Source organism: Phymastichus coffea, unplaced genomic scaffold (genome assembly GCF_024137745.1).
Source record: "Phymastichus coffea isolate CEN01 unplaced genomic scaffold, Cenicafe_Pcof_1.1 PCOF00073, whole genome shotgun sequence".
Classification (NCBI taxonomy): domain Eukaryota; kingdom Metazoa; phylum Arthropoda; class Insecta; order Hymenoptera; family Eulophidae; genus Phymastichus; species Phymastichus coffea.
The window spans coordinates 755,401-774,285 of record NW_026706884.1 but is presented as its reverse complement, the minus strand read 5'-3'; positions in this window follow the sequence as shown (position 1 = coordinate 774,285).

Here is an 18,885-nt window from a genome sequence, read left to right as displayed (position 1 = left end):
GTATCTATTCCATACTCATTCTTTTCCAATTATAATTTTAATTTTAATTTATCATGAATACGTATATAATATACGTCGTTTTATTTGTAGCGCCCTCATCCTCGCATTTGCATATTATACCATTTATCATTTCCTATCATCTGACTCGCTCGCTCTTGTTTAGTCTATTTCGCTCGCTCTGTCTCAGTCTGTCTCGCTCGCTCTTGTCTAGTCTACTTCGCTTGCTCAAAATGGCCGCTCGGTCTCTCGCGCGTACGTCTCGTGTTCTCTTGTCGGTTGTTGGAGCGCCTCCTGGGGCGCTCCCGTGTCGGTTCAGTGACGTTTTCCCGGGAGTTTGTGTGTGTGGTTGCTGTTGTACTTGTGTGTGGCGCTCAGGATGTTGCCGATGGTGTTCGGCAGCCCGACACAGCTGATTGCCGGCTGCCACTTCATCGGCGATTTTCTGCTCGCCCCAGGAGTGTCAGTGCTTCGTGAGTGTTGGTGTTGGTGTGTGGGAGTGTAACAGATCTGCATATGTCATCAACATGCATTTCCGTTGCATTTCCCAGTCAAGTTTTCCATTTTTCTTTCGCCGGTCGGCAACACGTGGTCGGGAGTGTGTGTGAGTGAGTGTGTGCGTGCGCTCTCTTTTTCCGCGGTGCGCTCCTTTTTTCTCTCTGCTCTTTGAGTGTCCGTCGGATCGCGTTTGTCGAATTTGTTTTGCCCATATCTCCGGTGTGGTTGTTCGGACATAAAAAAGGGTAATTGTTTTATGTAGGGCGCGTTTATTTTTATTTTATTCAACCGGTTACGGGGCGGCAAGGGACGGGGATGGCCTTTCTTAGGTGTTGCAAATAATGCAGCACTCATGAAAGGCCTTATAATGTACCGCATTACAACCTTTAGATACTAATGCTTCTTTGAAAAAGCTTTCAATATCTTCTATTTCGTAGCTACCAGTTGGTAAAGTGATAGCTTCTTGACCTTCAATGTAAAACTTATTATAACCAACGTCAATGTTTCGTATTGAATTAAATGTTAATAGCTCATCTAGACCAAGAACGTATTTTTTGTTTGGTATCAATTCGATCGGTGGAAAATAATATGATTCGAGTACGGATGATGTTCCCGAGAGACTCAATGTCAGTGACTCCATGACAGATTCATGTCAGATGATAGTCATTCTTTGAATGAATATTTTTTATACTAGTCATCTTTTCTATAGTTTGTTTAAAAGAAATTTGAGACAAAGATGGCGGCAATTATATGTATTAAAATCTTGATATCTAATATCATTATTATCTAATCTAATATAATTATACATGATTCTATTAACTTTGAGATTAAGCAATAGATCTATAGGCGGTTATAGATTACCAAAACTATCAAAATACATGACATCATCACCTTTCTTATTATATGCTACCCAATGAGTACCTGGTCGCCGTTTATTATCTATATTTACAGTAGCTGTCTCTTGCTATCGAGGTCCATCGGTCGGTAGAGTATTACGCATGAAAACACCTCGAAAATTTGCAATTTTTAGTATTTTAGCATATTTTCTTATATCATGATCTGTCAGTGCTCGATTAGGTAAAGTTACTTCGAGCTTTTTTTTTAAACCTTTTCCACTTGAATATGGTTTCAGATGAAGACCATAACCTTTACGATATGGTTTTAAATAAAGTCCTTTACCAATAGCAATAGCTTCAATAGTTTTATTATGTCTATGAGCTTCTTTCAATTAATTTTGAGTGGCCTTAGCACTGTTAACGGCTTTTGCTATTGAAGCAGCTCCTCCAGCTAGAGCTCCAGTGGCGCTTAAAGCAGCAAATAATGGAATTAAAAAAGGAAGCGCTCCACCAACTTTACTGGGAATAGGTAAAATACGTGGTATATTTATTTTACTTCTACCGTCAGCCTTTTTTACAGTTTCTTTGGCTCCTTTTATAGCCGAACGAATAACTACAACAGCTCGATCGTTAGGCACACTACTTTTCAAGACCGCATTAATAATTTTATTCAATGTAACTGACGGCTTTTTGATTTTTCAACATTTCTTTCGTGCTTTGCGTTTTTTAAATCCTCTACCTCGTTTCTTACTACCTTTATTCATATCAACACCCATACCAAGCTTACTTTTAACTTTCATAATGTTGGCTACAGTGAAGGCAGCTGCTTTCTCACCAAAACTGCTATCTTTAGCTTGCACTCTTTCCCAAGCTTTTTTCAGCTTTATTTCTTGTCGCAATATCCTCCAGATTTTGCGCATAAGCAATATCGTGTTCTTTACATGCAACGTCTAGTGGATTTTTACCAGGATCTCCACGTGCCAATCGTTTGTTCAATTTTGTACCAGGACCACAATACTGATATTCAGGTAAGTGAGCTTCGATAGGCAAATTATTTATAATCTTGTTCACTAGATCACCGTCAGTCTTTCTTTTATAGTACGTGATCATACTTCTTCGAAAGACAGCATGTTAATGAAATAAAAAATAATTAAGCAGATTTTTTATACCTAACAAACTCATTCATTGAGGTGTCGATGATGAGTAAACAACATGGATTCAAAGAACAGCCTCTTAAGCTTCAAGTCATAATTTCGATAGAGTGGTGGAGACGGAAAAACAAGAAAAAAGACATGGCGAACTATTGCCTAATAGTATCCGTACCGTTTTCTGTGGATCTAGTAATTGTGGAAAAACTAATTGTTTATTAATATTAGTTACTCATCCTAATGGTCTTAGATTTGAAAACGTATATGTCTACTCCAAATCCCTTAATCAGCCTAAATATAAATTTTTGAAAGATTTGTTAGAGCCTATGAACGCTATAGAGTATCAAGCTTTCAGCGAGCATGAGACAGTTGTTTCACAAGATAAAACACGACCAAATTCTATCATGATTTTTAAAGATAAAGCCACTGAGAAGCAAGATAACGTAAGAGCATTCTTCTGCATGGGTAGACATAAAAAAGAAGATAGTTTCTATTTTTGTCAATCGTACGCTCGCATTCCGAAGCATCTCATTCGAGATAATGTGTATTTACTTGTTTTGTTTCGACAAGATGACGCGAATATTAAGCACATTTACAATGATCATGTTAAATCAGATATTTGTTCAAAATGTTGGAGAGTCGATAATCATGGGTTTTTGGTTATCGACAGAGATAGACCAATAAATCATGGACGATGTAGGAAGGGATTTGATTCTTTTGCTATAAATATAAAGGAGTGAGTGGATGAAGATTATTTAACTTTAGAAATTACAAGCGTTAACATGGCTAACTTTGAAAGAGAAAAGAATGTGCTCGAAGAATTATCCATGGCTCGTGATGCCATAAGACGCAAGTATCAACTAATAAAACGCGGCAAGGCTGATTTAGAAAAGACATTGCATCAATCTTTTAAACCTATGGTTGATCCATTGAAGAAACTCGTATAGGCAACTACTGATAAAAGTAAAGCTACTAGTGCTGAACAGCCAACGAAAAAGAAAAAGAAAATCGAAAAGTCAGAAGTAGCAACTGACACTTCCAACAAATCTAGATATTTCAATAGTACTACTAATGAATTAAATTCTACATTGTAACCGCTTGATACTACATTTGAGTCTGCTATTTCTATTGATGATGATGATGATGATGATGATGATGAATTATCACTTGATGCAACTGCTATAAATTAGAACAAAATTAGTTCAAAAGTAACTTCAAAAGAGAGACAACAGCTATTGGATGATTCAATTGTAGAAAACTATGTTCGACTATTGCATGAACCTCAGCAGAAAAGTAATTTAGACAAGACATTTCGTGTTCGCTTGCATGAAAATACATATATCATAGATAATTCTCCAATTTCCTTCCAAAACGATAACGTGACTGTGAATAATAAAGCATACAGCAAGACGTCTGTTTTAATGAAACTTCTCTTTCGTAAAGAACCTGATACTAAATTAATCAGTTCATCAGATATTGAAAATTATATAAAAATTCTTGAAATCACTAATGCTAATCGAAAGAGATAGGAAATAAATGGAGAATATCGCAATAATCATGTAAATAAATACAAAAAGTATATTGGTCCAAATTTATCTTTGAGCAGTAGCGCTAAGAAGCGAAAATCGACTATTGATGGAAGAGGTCTTTTTCCTAACTATAAAATAGCAAGAAAGGAACATTGTTTTATTATGTATATTGGGATGATCCAAACGAGCTCGTTAATCAATTGAGATTGCTTATCGCCCAACAAATCGCTGCTAATCCTAATCATATTAATGAAATTCATTCAATCATTGAAGAATTACGTGAAGCTGGCTACATATATTAAGAGAAGCCGAAATATTGCTCAGTAATAATGAGTGTTGATGTGTTTGGACGTATATTGAATAAAAAGGAGGATAATCGAGATCCTCCTGGTGTAGGGTATAAAATCACTAAAGACGGACAATACGACGGGAATGCCAAAAGAATTTGTAATATAGCCGATCTCCTCAAGAAATTAACGATGCTGTAAACTTACGAACGTTACGAAAAACCAGTAAAGCTAACGTTACTACGCTTACGAGTACGATAAATGATCCTATAAAATCATTGAATACAATAAGGTTAGAATTAGTAATGCATCGAGAAGTTATTAAACTGTTAGAAGAAGATAGTAATAATAATAATAATAATAATAATAATAATAATAATAATAATGCCGGTCTGGTCTAGTGAGTGGTAACACCTCACTGGGCAAATGCTAGCTTCCAACGTCCACGACGTGCCCGCTGGAAACGATGTCCGTCGCGTCAATGCTCTGAGCAGCAACGTCATAACGGACACGGCCAAGAGGAAGATATGGCTCACAAATGACGCAAAAGATAATGGTATTCTGCTGATGTGTCCAACCATTAATCACTTATACACATACACACTCACACACTACGCAAACACTCACACACACACGCCTTCTGGCTAACCGGGGAAGTGAATGCTCGGCGACCCTATAAACGGGCCTTACCGAAAAGCGAATGGTACGGGACTCCTATAAACGGAGCCGCCCGAAAGCGAGTGAAGGGGATCTCTCTAAACGGGCTCTCCCCGTGAACGAAGCCCGGTTTTGCCCATGGGCACTTACATACACGCACACATCACAGGGGAGAACACTGAACACACAGGGTAAACACACAGGGGGGGGACCTCAGGGGCCGCGCGTTGTCCCAGCGCGGTTCGTGGAGTCGCGACCACGAGGGACCTCTAGCATAACGGGACAGAAAACTATGGAAAATGCACAAAGAAAACATTGATTTACCTCAAGTGGTAATCCCTCCTCAGGGAGAATCCACCCCGGGTTCTGATCGGGTGAAAGCCCCGGTGGCCACGGGCAGCGGCAAGGATTTTGAGGGCCGCACCTTGTGCATGGCGAAGAGGAGGACCAAACGAAACGATACGAACAAAAATACACTGAACATACCAGAACGACAGAGGACAGACAGTGTATCAAGTGGCGGCAGCGGGGTGAGTTACGCCTCCGCCACAGACAACCAAGAACAGACGTCAGGACGAACACCCACGATAAACAAAACACGAGACATGACTGAACTGCTAAGGCTAATACAAGAGACGGCGACAAAAATGGCCGAAGCAGCAAACATACAAAAAAAACATGAATATGACAGTGAAGACTGGAATCAAGACAATTCTCGAGACTGTGGACATTGCGCTTCACAAGCGGATGGACACAGCTCCGGAAGGACACCGACGAGACAGCAACAAGACAAGCACGACGACAAACAACAACGCAGAGACGCCACAGACGAAACGGAAACGTTCGCTGACCGGAACCACGCCGGAGCCCTCACAAAAGAGGCCACCGACGACAGATTCGACCAAAGACTGGCAGACCGTTACACGGAAAAAAACAAAAAAGAAAACGGACGCAAGGAATCGACCTGACAAGGACAGACCGGCCCACCAGAAAAGGGGACTCGCTGTCCTCGTCAAACCGGGGACACACGCGTCGTACTCCGATATCGTCCGAAAAATACGGACAACGATCGATCCGAAGGAGAGTCACGTACAGGTGACGACCCTGAGGAAGACTAAGAACGGTCTGTGCCTATTGAAGCTGCAGGTAGACGCAGACAAACCAGACGGACGCGACGTGTTTGAGCGAATTCGCGTACGAGACGATCGAAGGACAGGTAACGAGACAGGTCACCGCTGGTGTGGCTCAGGGGTCGATACTGGGACCCGACTTTTGGAATGGTCTATACGATAGTCTGCTTCGGCTTGGGATGCCACTCGGAGTGACCCTCGTCGCCTACGCTGATGACGTGGCGGCGGTGATCACGGAGAGATCTCCCGAGCTGGCGCAGCTGACGTTGAACCAGACCATGAGACGAGTTGGACGATGGATGACAGAACACGGACTACAAATCGCAACAGAAAAGACGGAACTTATGCTTCTCACGAGAAGACGCATACAGACGATACTACCCATGAGAGTGGGTACATACGAAACGGAGACCAAAGGGGAAGTCAAATACCTTGGGGTAACCCTCGATACGAAGATGACCTTCTGGCCTCACATACAGAAGACAGCCCGAAAAGCGGCAGAGAGGATAACATCCTTGAGCCGCCTGATGGCAAACACGACGGGACCGAGACCAGGAAAGCGGCGACTGCTAATGGCGACAGCTCACTCGATCCTCTTATACGGCGCGGAAATATGGGCACATTCCTTGAAGACAAAGAAGTACTGTAAGACAATGACGATGGTACAGAGACAGGGCGCTCTGCGAATCGCTTGCTCCTACCGAACAGTCTCTGCGCAGGCTGTCCTGGTGGTGGCGAGCGTAATACCCGTGGATCTTCTTGCCTCGGAACGCAAAAGGATCTATGGGAGCAGCGCAGACATAGGACGAAAGAACGCGGCAATCGTTGAACGCGAAAGGACGATCGACATGTGGCAAGACCGATGGACAGAAGAACGAGGTAGCAAATGGACGAGACGACTGATACGGGACGTGAGACCGTGGCTTGGAAGGAATTTTGGTGATGTGAATTTTCACGTCACCCAGCTCTTGACGGGCCACGGGTACTTTCGACGGTACCTCCACAATATGAACCGAGTACGAACACCCGACTGCAAGTATTGTGGACACGAACGAGACGACGCGGAACACACGTTTTTCGGGTGCGACCGCTGGACAAGACTCAGACGAGAACTAGAGACAACAGTTGGCAACATCACCCCCGATAACATTGTAGAGGTGATACTGCATAAACCCGAATGGTGGCGTTTAGTCGCTACCTATACGGAAACCATACTAAGACGTAAGAACGCGGACGACTGTCTGAAGGACGACTGAGCAGACGGATTGACGCGACGTAACGACGCACGGTAAAACGATACGAACGAAGGAACACAGACAGAACCCACAGTCAGAAGTAATATCAACATAGTCCCTGGCTGGGGGAAGGACAACAAGGAGATGGCGGTTTAGTGGGTAGGCCTGTCTTTTTTTTTTTTTTTTGGGGGAGTTCCACATACCTCCTTAGATCAAGACTAAGGGGAATCCGCAAAAAGGATTCCGCAACTCCTTGTAAAAAAAAAAAAAAAAAACTAATAATAATAATAATAATAATAATAATAATTAGGGGAAAGAAATAAAGATTGTACCGCTTGACTTTTTACATAAATTTTAACAAATAGAATGAAAATGAAACATCAAAGAGTGGTGGATGAGTTACACAAACCAGCAAAGTACGCTTGGGCAGTTCCTGTGAAACAAAAAACTGGTGTAGATGTTGCTTATGCAATGGAGTCTATATTAAAAAAAAGACACACTCTTAGAAATCTACATGTGGACCGTGCCAAATAGTTCTACAATTCAAATTTTCAAGAACTAATGACAAAGTATAAAATAAATCTATATTCGACCTCTAGCAATCTTAAGGCATCTATTTGTGAACGTTTCAATCGCATGCTAAAAAATGTCAGGTGGAAAAAATCCAGTCTACAAGTAAATTACAAATGAATCGACATTCTAGCTTATTTATTGAAATTTTACAATAATTGAAAACATCGTACAATGGATCTGAAGCCTAAAGACGTGACTAAAGAGAATTAAATGAAGATGTTAAGAAGATTCTCTTGCGACCAACGTCTTTTCGTTAAGAGCCCTAAATTCCAAGTAGGATGTCTAAACAGGTTTCCGAAAAAGGATACACTCCTAACTGGTCTACTGAGATTTTTACTATTCGACAAGTTATGAAGACAAAGTCTATCACTTATAATTTAAAAGATTACAAAGATTACCTATTGTTGGAGGTTTTTACGAGCAAGAACTACAGAAAGCTATGTATCCTGATTTTTATCTTATTGAAAAAGTTTGAAGGAAACGCAGTAATCAATTAAATAGTTGGGACTCGACCACTCGCACAATTCATGGATAGATAAGACTTTATACATATGAAAGAATAAAGACGTTTATGTAGTGTAACTTTTATTCAAATAAATATCATAATAATAATAAATAATTTTTGTTTTATTTTTAATGGTAAGAGCCCCAACCTTCGCTCTCACCTGTGAGGTTCTTCCATTTGAGCATCATCACTCGTGAGTCCATTAGAATAAGTTGAAACCTGCTTTAGTAGAAATACCTGTGACTCATTTACCTCTCCACAATATATTTTATAATAAATTTATTGTACATACTTTATTGAGATAAAGATACATTTTTGTTACATTAAATAATAAATTGACTTCTACCAACGCTATGATATTCAATCTGTAAACAATATTTTTGTAAATGATCTGAAAGTAATATACTCGAATAAAGATCATAATGTTTCATGATGACTTTTGAAATTCGTTCTAGTAAAATATTCAGCATCGAGCTTGAGAATTATTCGATTGTTATCTTTTTTCTTAAAGTTTGTCACTAAATAACAATGATTTTTTTCAAGTTTATAATGTTTTTTCTCCGATAGTGTATTTTTAATATATACTCTCTATCGGAGCTTAAGGTTAATTATAGGAATAGTGAGAGCCCTAACCTTCGCTCTCATCTGTGAGGTACTTCCTTTCGAATAGATGTAATAGCGTCGGCGTGCAATGCCGATATATTCACTACTATTACCAATTATTTATAAAGGGGGAAGGCAAGGGAGGCGGTGTATCGCTCCAAGCAAAGCAGGAAGTAGAACAGCTGGCAAAATAACTTCACACACAATTCGCTAACACACGTTTATTATAAACGCACTACCACGAGTGCCGACGAGAACACAAATCACTTATTACTATTAACACGTGAATTTATCCTGAACGAGATGACCGGCACGTTAGCGCCATGTCACCTCGTTAACCGGCTCAAACAATTACTTAAATTTACACACTGCCGAAAACTACGCCGGCTCGGAAAAGCCTGGCGTAGCAACGCGAACCGTGAGAATCGCCGAGGAAAGACAGAGAGAGGAATCGGTGACCTGACCAAATTGGTGGACGTCGCTGTTGCTGGCAGCCTTGAAGGTGTCCCACCGGCGGCTAGTCTGGAAAACTCCTCGCTGCTGCGTGACCGGCGACCTGGCAGAAAAGGTTGTCGGGTTCTGCCTCGATGACGGCTTCTTGCAGGGCAACTGCTGCGTCGCTGGCAGAGGAAGTCCCGTCCGGCCGATCTGCTGAGGAATGCTGACTTTTTCCGGACAAAGGGCAGGCAGCGATGGTCACCAGCTAACTCTCGACTGATTGCTGTCGCGCGCGCCGCGTCACTCTCCGTCGCGAGTGCATGAGAGCCGGCTTCTCACGCTTTCTCCCACCACTCGCCTAATCGGCGGCACGCGGCACTGCCGGTCGCGACAAGTGCCGCGCGCCAAGCCCAATACTCAAACTATTGCTTTTCTCTCTCTCTCTCTCTCTCTCTCTCTCGCACTCTCAATACTCGAACGCGTCGTCGCGTCCACGGCTTCTCCTCCCACCGCTCTCGTGCGTAGCTGAAAAATAAAGGGCAGGCATCAGGCACGTGATAACAACGTGCGCTTGATGCCGGCCGTGCGCCTTTGCCTAGGAAGGAGAGGGAGCGAACGGTGCAGGCCATGACGGGCCTACACCGTCACAGCCCCTCCGAAGGCCGAAGCTCTCCCTTGGAGACAAGGCCTTACCTCTCTTTAAGCTCTCTTTAAGCTCTCTCTCTCTTTCCGGCAAATGGCTCACGGCTCGGTCAAACGCTACAAACTAAAAATAGCTTATACATAAACTTATAACACTTAAACTAGCTTAATCTAAGTTTCATTATTTAAACGAAGATTCGAATTAATGACCGAACTATACGCGCTAAGTCTTACAACATCAAACACAAGAGCAAAACGATTATTCTAAAAGAAAATGAATCCAAAAAAAACCTTTAATTAACGCAAAACCCGATCGAATCAACGGCGCACCAGGACGCCACACGCACGTATCCGCTTCATAAAGAATACCATACCTTTCTTTCGGAAACTAATCTCTCCTCTCCAAATACTTGAGACGGAGGGCTCTTAATTCCTCCGCCACTGGGGTAAGGGAGCCAGCACCACTGAGCCGTTGATCGCTCGCGACTGCTGCTACCGGCGGGGTCGCCTCCGATGTTTCCATCGGGGCAACTTCCGTCGGGAGCGAGCTCGACCCGTTGGGCGACCGAGACTCAACGTCGCTCGTCTGCTGCCGAGCGCTTTTTGGCCGGGACTGGTCCCGCCGGCAACGGGGAAGGAATCGGCACGTCGCGGCCCGAACCGGCACTGCCAAGCTGGACGGTCGAGGCACTTGGAGGCAGTGGCCGAGCTTCGGCTTGAGAGGCCGCCAGCTCTTCCTGCAAAGGAAGAGCGGTAGGTCTCTCAGCCTGGCTCGATTCCAACTGCTCCAGCGCCATCGACTGCTCAGCACGAAGCGCGGCGCTCAACTCGATCGCGGCAACGGATTGCGCAGAGCGATCAGGCTCAACGGGTACGGCTGCTCCTGACTCCATCGGCGTACCTTCCCTAGTACTAATAATATAAAACCTACAAACAAAATAAAACAGCACATACGTTAAACAATTAAAATAAACAGATATACAGTCTACTCACAACCTTTAACGCTACGAGGTGGTATGTATCGCTTCAGTTCCGACACATGTACTCTCGTGCTACGGTGTTTGCTATCTGTTTGCAACTCATAAATCTCGGGTGAAACTACGCTAATAATCTTAAACGGACCGTCATACTTCGGATCTAATTTCGCGTTCTTACCCGCGGCAGCGTTAGAAAGCGTATGGACTTTCCGCCAGACTAGATCGCCTACTTGGAAAAGTACTTGCTTTCTACCTTTATCATATTGACGCTTCTGCCTTTCTTGAGCTTCTTCAATATGTTTCGCCACTAGGTCTCGAAGCGCATTCAATCGCGTTAACCGATCCGTCCACGCTTGCGTATCAATCTTCGTGATAGGCAACTTCTTTTCCAACTCTCTTCTAAGACTTTTAACCGGCCGAGGATCTCTACCAAAGTTTAAGAACGCCGGTGATACCTTAGTTGACGATTGCGTCGCGGTATTTAAAGCGTGCCTAAACTCGTGCAAATAACGGTCCCAGCTTCGGTGGTCTTTATCAACGAACATAGCAATCATGGTTTTCAGTGTCTTATTGACGCGTTCAACCGGATCGCTCTGCTGATGATATGCGGGGCACAACATATGCTCGATGCCATGCTCTCGCAATATACCTTGGAAGATCACGCTCTTGTATGCTTTCGCATTGTCGCTTATCAAATACTCTGGCGTTTCCCATCTAAATAGAATTAATTCTTCCAAGGCAGCGGCGAGAGCAGGCCCGTCTGCCGACCTAAGCGGTTTCAGTTCTATCCACTTGGTGAACAGATCTTGAAACACGACCATATACCGAAACCTGTTTTTGCTACGCGGTAGCTCGACTACGTCCGTGGCTACTACGGCCCAGGGGCGTTCTACTGCACGCTTTCCCATTAAGCCGAGCGGCGCCTGTTGTATTGTTTTGTACTCCTGGCACTTTTTACATTCGGCAATAAAGGTACTAACGCGTACCAGACGCCCGGCCAGTAGTACTCACGTGCTAACCTATCGTTAGTCTTTTCCCGGCCTAAATGTCCAGAGGAGGGCTCGCAATTAGCGTCGCGCAACACGCGTTCTCTATGCTCAACCGGCACTACCATGCGCCAACACTCTTCTCTATTAGTGATCGGATCGAGCAAATGGTTCTGCATAAACTTATAGAGCGTGTTACCCTCTACTCTCCACGTCCTATACTTTTTCGGCCTAGACAACACGTCCTGTATTCGTTGCAAATACCACTTATCGCTCGTGTCCTCAAACGCGCATTCCTCATATTCGCCTTCGAATTCTCTAGATAGCGCGTCTGGCACGTGGTGTAATGCCCCTTTCCTATGTACTATCTCGCAATCGTGTTGCTGAAACTCGAGTACCCACCTCTCTAACCGACCTGTAAGTTCTCTCTTATTCAAAATTTTCGTAAGCGCGCTATGATCAGTAACTACTATAAAGTGTGACCCCTCTATGTACGGTCTAAATTTCTTTACCGCGAATAGAACGGCTAAAAACTCTATCTCACTAACCGTGTAGTTACGCTCATGTGTGTTAAGCATTCGGCTGGCATAGCATATCGGATGCTCGCCATCGTCGAATATTTGAACTAAACACGCGCCAACCGCAAAAGATGAACCGTCGCAGTGCAAGTAGAAAGGGCGCGCGAAGTCCGGGCGCGCTAGAACAGGCGCCTCAGTCAACGCGCGCTTCAACCTTTCGAATGCGACTTGCTGACCTTCACCCCAGTCCCACGGTTGATCTTTACGAATCAATTTTGTTAGAGGAACTTTAATATCACTTTCGTGTTCGATAAACATAGCGTACCAGCCTACCATCCCGAGAAAGCGACGCAACTGAGCTACATTGCTCGGAGCCGGATAGTCTACAATCGGTTGCACCTTATTGTCGTCCGGACGCTAACCCTCACTGTCTAAGCGATAGCCCAAGTACGTCACTTCTGTGCAGAAGAAATCCGACTTCTCGAGATTAATTTCTAGACCTACGCTACCTAACCTCTTTAATACCTTTTCTAGCCAAAAGACATGACTTTCAAAGTCCGCGCTAACCACTAGTAAATCGTCAAGGTACCAGAAAACGTGCGGTTCGTATTCAGGCCCGAAAAGTGCGTCCATGACTCTCATGAACGTTGCCGGCGCGTTTACCAAACCGAACGGCATCCTTTCAAACTCCCAGAGACCTAATCCCGGTACTGCAAAAGCTGTATACTGCTTGCTCAGTTCCGAGAGCGGAATCTGCCAGAATGCTGACTTTAAGTCAATTTTCGAAAGATGGACCGCGCCGCGCAACCTATCTAAGATTGAGTCCATGCTTGGCATTGGATACGCGTCAATCTTTGTCACTTTATTAACCGGCCTAAAATCTAGACAAAATCTATAACCGCCGTCTTGCTTACGTACGACTACCGGCGCGCTACACCATTGACTGTTCGACGGCCTGATTATCTTTGCTTTCCACAGGCGCATCGTTTCCTCCTGCAGGAAAGCCAAGATTTTCGGCGACATTCGACGCATCGGCGTTTTAATCGGGCGCGCGTCACCGACATCGATAATATGTTCGACAACGTTGGTGACTGCCGGTGAATCGCCAGACTCGGGGACGATCCGGCGGACGAGCGCCATGATCGTCTCGCGCTGAGTCTCTTCGTACCGATTCAAACCTGCGCATTCCACAAACACGTCAACTGCTTCACTACCTTCGTCAGCAAATTGACACCAGTCACTCTGATCACCTGACCGCCAAGCACGATTCCCGAAATCAATGTTGATTTACCAGTTCTTACAGAAATCCGCGCCTAATATCAGGTCGTGTTTTAAAGTTGACACGGCCGTCACGGTCAGCCAGGCGATTCTACCACCTATCTCAACACACAGTCTGAGATCGCCTAATGTTCGCGCCTTTTCACCTGAAATACCTTGCACGAATATAGTTGGCGGCCTCAAACGTTCCTCGTATCTTTGTGCAAGTCTCGGTCCTACAACTGACACCTGAGCACCTGAGTCCAGCAGCGCGTTATAGACTTCATTGCCTATCTTCACCTTCAAGAAAAACCTATTTTCTGTCACGGCTACTAACGCTTGATCCGACTCTTCCGTTCTTAGTAAAGGTACTGAGCTATCCTCAGTCTCCCCCCTCACCGAAACGGACGGTGCGTCTGTACAGACAACCGGACGCTTGCCCAAAGCTACGGAGTTGGCGGGTTCGTTAAATATGTGCGCATTATCTATGCGCGAATTTGTTGAACCGGCCGTGTCGTCAGATGTGAAAGAGTCCACGTTCAGCTGAGTTTTGTTCTTTCCGACCGCATCCCACGCATCGTACTTAAACAAAGTTCAGCTTGTCGCCTCGTCCCGTTGTTCATGACCGGCCCTAGCACTAACGCGTTGAATCGAGGCTTTTCCGCCGCGCGAAATGCTCGATTTTTGGTTCTCTGGCTTTAAGGGCCCGTCCAACGCCGAGGAAATAGACTCTCCATCAACTACGAGATCTAGTTTCTCCAGCTTCTCGTCAGCTACATCGTGAACGACCTCACTACCCGGCCTACAAACGACTTGCTTACTTTCGTTTGCATCCGACTCTAATTTCTCACCTACATCTAAAACTACCGGTCTACAGACGACTTGCTTTCTTTCGCCTGTGTCCGATTCTATTTCTAACCTTACATTAATGATGCGATCGGAATTCCTTATTTCCGACGCAACAACCGAGTTGCTCTTCCTTTTTAGCAGCTCGTCTATCCAAACCGCCCGTTCGATTTGCTTTAAGCAGGAGTCGCTGAGCGGTCGGCGGCTCCTGCACCCGAGTTTCCCTGTCTTACTTGACTACAAGTCAGACAATTTCGGAAGACAAATCCAACGGTCCCGCAAACCTGACACTCTGGCTTGGCCTCCGTCGGTCTCAGTGGGCAATTATTTGCATAATGCCCTGGTTGTCTGCACTTGTAGCAGACAATCGGCTGCGCATTTTGCGCGGCCGGACACTGAGACCTCTGATGGCCAACCAGACCACACGCGAAACACGCGCCTGCAAAAGGACGTGGTCTTCTCGCGGCACCTGTTTGAGCGCCATTAGCTTGTCCACGCTGTTGTGGAATCAAACTCGGCGCGGAGAACATCGGCACCTGGGCGGCCGGCGGCTGCGCTGCAACGTTCTGCTGAGCTGCAATATTCGGTTGCGCTGCAACGTTAGGTTGCGCAGCCTGCTGCGAAGAGCGGTTCGTCGCCTGCGTCTTCGCGCCTTGGGCATTAGCCGCGGCTACTTCGCTCTTCGGCCCTTTGCCCTTGGCCTTTGCCTTTTTTTGTTAGCGCGCGTTTCCTTAGCCGGTTCTACTGTTAAAACCTCGTCTAATTCGCTCGCGACCTGTTCTACCGCGACGACTGCTTTCTTTCCGGCCAATTTCTTAGGCTCGGTATAAGCAGACTCTGGTACGAGCGTAACGTCCGCGCTCGGTGGACGCTGCCACCTTTTCCAGCCCGCCATACGGTCTTCTAGAGCTAATCCTGCCTCTTTAAATTGACTTAAATTTTTAAAGCTTTTTGTCTCTAGAAAGCGCTTGTACTGAGGGTGTAGCCCTTCCACGATTATAGATACCTGTCTTTTATCGGATACCGGAGGATCGAAGCATCTTAAAATTGATTGGAAAGCAGCTACATAATCCGAAATACGTTCGCGCTCTCCTTGCGACCTCTGTCTCAGCTCTCGGTACAGCTGTTCGCGAGTAAGCCGGCGACAAAAGTTAGCCGAAAAACTCTTTCTAAATCCTAAGAAACTTGCCCACTGTTTACGGTTAAGTTCGTACCATGAACGCGCCTTGCCCCGGAAGGTAGTGCCAATAGCATTTAGCATTTCTTCGTCCGAAATACCGTAATAACGCTGGCAGTCTTCTAACCCTGATAAATAACTCATCGCGTTCATGTCATCATCGCCCGAGAAACGAAGCGACCATGCTGTCAACGCACTAACGCCATCGGCCGGCACGCCATTTATATACTTAACGCGTTTCGGGCTTTTTTCTCTAGTTTTAGTTTTAATCGGCCTATCGCTATGCTGCGATACGCTTTCCTTGCGATCCCCGATCTCTGACTCGGAGGAGCTCGAGAGGTCAACCGTGCTGCCATGGTCCGGCAAAATTTTTGTTTTCGCCTTGACCGGCCTGCTCTTTGACACTCTCGTGGAAGCTCTAGACTCCGAGCCCGAGCCTACTTTGTCTAAACCTGATGCGCGCGTGTATTCGCTACAGGGTGCGCGTACAGCCCTTTCCCATTCACGAACCCAGGTCTCTGTGTCAGGTTGCGGGGGCGATTTATAGATAGTTTCGAGAGAGCTGTTTGGGAATAATATCTGATTCATCGGCCTTTCTCCACGCGGTGGAACGCCTGGGTGAATCTGATAGACGGGGCCGGCGGCCGCTGGCACGTTCAGCGCCGCGCGGCCGGCCGACGGATCGGCCTGCAACGGCCGTTGAGCCTGTTGCAAGGCCTGATCCACTCCTCCTTGCACAGCTTCTCTCTCTACCCTATATAATGCCTTAGTACCGTCAGTGATACCTTGCTGCACCTCCCGCCGATAAATCCATCGTGGGACTGCTGTTATCGCGTTCCAAACCTGACTAAAAGTACCGTTGCTGCGTCTTTCTAACTCGGGCGCGGTCGCAGCGCGTACGCCTACCTCTGGTGTTATCGCACTAGCGGTAGCGGTGGCGGGTAAAATTTCCTCCTCTGGGATGGGAGTGATAACCCTTTCGCCCGGCGGCCGAATTGGCTCAGGCAGAACGGCAACGCGGTCGGGTGATCGCGTCGCCTGTCCTGGTGATCGCCATTCTGCCGCCTTTGGCGGCGCAACCTTAGCCGATTCGACCGTCCTATTCTCGCTCTCGTCGCTATTAATTACCCTATGCATTGACTCGTCGCGCGTTACATCAGGCACGCGACCCGACGCAAAATCGCCCGGCTGTAAAGGCGACCCAAGCTCTGGCATCTCCGACGCGATCGTGAAGCGCAAGTAACTTTCCCTAAGTTCATCCATGTCGCCGTGCAACGCTAAACCACGGTAACGCATTAACTCAAGTAGGGCAACCGGCTCCGTCGAGTCGATACGGCGCTTGACTTCCTTGACGCGGGCATCGCGGAGAATCCTTACATGCAAGCGGCATGGTGCGATCGAATCGTTAACTTAAAAAAAAAAAAAAATTCAAATGAAAAAAAAAAAAAAAAATACTTGAAAAAAAAACTATTTTCAAATTCAACGACGCGCGCGAGTTGCCAACAGACATCTAACACATTAAAAGAAAAATATAAACGGAAAAACTACACTATGTAACCAACCAAAAAAAAAGAAATAAATAATAAACGAATACAAAAAAACTATGTTCCTTCAGTGTGCTAGGCCGGCAAGTTATCGCCTTGCCTAGAACGAGAAAGGAATGCAGCGTTCGAACGTAAACACACTCGGACGCTCAAATTCTCGGAAGCGAACACGTGTTGGCGCGAGCGACCTTTGCGCGTCGCAACCTGATACACTGATGCTTCAAATTTCCACGCTTTCTCTCAAACAAAGGCGCGTTGTTTTAAAACGCTTTGCCCTTGCTAACAAAACGCGACAAAATCACTTTCACAAACCATACTACCGAATTAACCGTAAAAAAAAGAAAATGTAACTACTAATGCTACTTACTAACTATTCGCGCACACACATACAAACACTGTTCTCAATTCTGCTTTTGCCCATCCCCACAAGGGATGCCATGTAATAGCGTCGGCGTGCAATGCCGATATATTCACTACTATTACCAATTATTTATAAAGGGGGAAGGCAAGGGAGGCGGTGTATCGCTCCAAGCAAAGCAGGAAGTAGAACAGCTGGCAAAATAACTTCACACACAATTCGCTAACACACGTTTATTATAAACGCACTACCACGAGTGCCGACGAGAACACAAATCACTTATTACTATTAACACGTGAATTTATCCTGAACGAGATGACCGGCACGTTAGCGCCATGTCACCTCGTTAACCGGCTCAAACAATTACTTAAATTTACACACTGCCGAAAACTACGCCGGCTCGGAAAAGCCTGGCGTAGCAACGCGAACCGTGAGAATCGCCGAGGAAAGACAGAGAGAGGAATCGGTGACCTGACCAAATTGGTGGACGTCGCTGTTGCTGGCAGCCTTGAAGGTGTCCCACCGGCGGCTAGTCTGGAAAACTCCTCGCTGCTGCGTGACCGGCGACCTGGCAGAAAAGGTTGTCGGGTTCTGCCTCGATGACGGCTTCTTGCAGGGCAACTGCTGCGTCGCTGGCAGAGGAAGTCCCGTCCGGCCGATCTGCTGAGGAATGCTGACTTTTTCCGGACAAAGGGCAGGCAGCGATGGTCACCAGCTAACTCTCGACTGATTGCTGTCGCGCGCGCCGCGTCACTCTCCGTCGCGAGTGCATGAGAGCCGGCTTCTCACGCTTTCTCCCACCACTCGCCTAATCGGCGGCACGCGGCACTGCCGGTCGCGACAAGTGCCGCGCGCCAAGCCCAATACTCAAACTATTGCTTTTCTCTCTCTCTCTCTCTCTCTCTCTCTCTCGCACTCTCAATACTCGAACGCGTCGTCGCGTCCACGGCTTCTCCTCCCACCGCTCTCGTGCGTAGCTGAAAAATAAAGGGCAGGCATCAGGCACGTGATAACAACGTGCGCTTGATGCCGGCCGTGCGCCTTTGCCTAGGAAGGAGAGGGAGATAAGCGAACGGTGCAGGCCATGACGGGCCTACACCGTCACATAGACATTCATGAGTTACGTTTACAATGAGATAAAATT